Raw genomic sequence first — 2,046 nt, 5'->3', positions numbered from 1 at the left:
AAGGAAGGAAGGAAGGAAGGAAGGAAGGAAGGAAGGAAGGAAGGAAGGAAGGAAGGAAGGAAGGAAGGAAGAGGTACAGTCTTGGAAACTCACAGGGGCCGTTCTACCCTGTCCTACAGGGCCGCTAGGAACCAGAATCAGGTGTGGTTTGGCTTGAAGCCAGGAACTGGGAGGTGGCTTTTGGGTCCTGGGAATGCTGTAATTTTCATCTGGGTGGCGGTCATGTCACCACAATCAAGTGACTATTGCAAGTCAGACGGATTTGGGGGGATCTCCCTGATCCGGTAGGAGTGATGCCTGAATCTACTTTCATCTATGAAAAGTGCAGGAAGTAGAGTGATGAAAAAGTTGGAAACATTGTGAGCATCATCCACACATGGCGCAGACACACAAAGGGAGCATGGCTGCTGGGGGAATGCTGCTCCACACAGAGGGTCCCCACAGACCTGCCATTCATGAAGAAGAGGAAGACGAAGAAGAAGAAGATGACGAAGAAGAAGCCCACAGTCTCTGCGAAGCCCAGAAAAAAACGAGCTAGGCTTGTGGGTCTGCCAAAATTCATCAAGCTCCCCACTTCAGATGTCTGCACCTCCCTGAACAGACATTAGACTGAAATACAAACAAAGAAACAAGCAATAAGCTAAAGAGCTGGAACCAGGGGGAGTCCCAGACAAGGAAGCCTCCCCAGGGGATTTCCACTGACTTGAGTAGCAATTCCCAGCACTCCTGCATGGCCTTTAACTCACGGTCTGGCCACCACTTCTTCTTTCTGAACAGCTGGTCCCCAGAAGCCAGGTAGGACCCACAGTAACCTCGAGCATATCCCAACGCAAGGTCACCCGGTGTGTGTTCGAGCCGAACTGGGCTGCTCCAAAGGGGTTCTCACGGCTGGCTTCTCAGAAGTAGTTCCGTTCACCAGGCCTCTCTCCCAGGCACCTCTGGGTGGATCCAAGCAAGATGAAATCCTTGACAACTTCAACCTTTGTCCATTGATCATGATGTCACTTATTGATCCAGTTGTGAGGATTCTGGTCTTCTTTACATTGAATTATAATCCCCACTGAAGGCTGCAATCCCGGATCTTCATCAGCCAGGGCTTCAACTCCTCCTCACTTCCCACAAGCAAGATTGTGTCATCTGCATATTACAGGTTTTTAACAAGACTTGCTCCAATCCTGATGCCACATTCTTCTTCAAATAATCCAGCTTTTCTGACGATTTGCTCAGCATACAGATCGAATAATTATGGTGAGACGATATAACACTGCCCCACACCTTTCCTATTTTAAACCATACCATTGTCTCGTGTTCTGTTCACACAGCTGCCTCTTGACCCATGTACAAGTTGCACATGAGCTCAATGAAGTGTTCTGAAATCCCCATTCTTTTCAGTGCTTTCCATAGTTTGTCATGATCCACACAGTCACGTGCTTTTGCAGTCAATAAAAACACAAGTAACATCTCTGATTTGAGCCAGGAGTCTGAATCCAACCTGAACCTCTGGCAGCTCCCTGTCAATGGACTGCTTGCAGCCGTGGCTGGGCGGTCTTCAGCAAAGCTTAATGGCATTGTTCTGTGATGGGTGCATTCTGTGGGGTCATCTTTCTTTAGAATGGGTACCAAGGAGGATCTCTGCCAGTCAGTTGGCCAAGCAGCTGTCTTCTACATTCTGGGCACGGTTGAGGGACTCTCCCAGGGTTCCATCAGCTTGCTGAAACACTTCCATTGGTAGCCCGTCCAGTCCGGGAGCCTTGTTTGGTGCTGATGCCACCAGGACTCCCTGCAGAGCCCCCAGAGGCTGCGGAAGAGGAAGGATCTGGCCATTGGCTCCTATAAAGGCGCTTGTTGCCGTTGAGTCAATTCTGATTTGTAACGACCCTCTAGCACAGAGTAGAATGGCCCCATGGGTTTATAAAGCTGTTGTGGCAGACTGCCACATCTTTCTCCTGTGGAGCAGCTGGTGGACTTGAACCACTGATCTTTCCAAGCATTTTACGCCTACACCACCCCACCCCACCCCCACCTCCACCCCACCCCACCCCCACC

This window comes from Echinops telfairi, unplaced genomic scaffold (assembly GCF_000313985.2).
Source record: "Echinops telfairi isolate 266 unplaced genomic scaffold, ASM31398v2 ScPeMD7_7457;HRSCAF=8495, whole genome shotgun sequence".
NCBI classification, from domain to species: domain Eukaryota; kingdom Metazoa; phylum Chordata; class Mammalia; order Afrosoricida; family Tenrecidae; genus Echinops; species Echinops telfairi.
The sequence above is the reverse complement of the archived record's forward strand: the minus strand, read 5'-3'. Positions refer to the sequence as shown.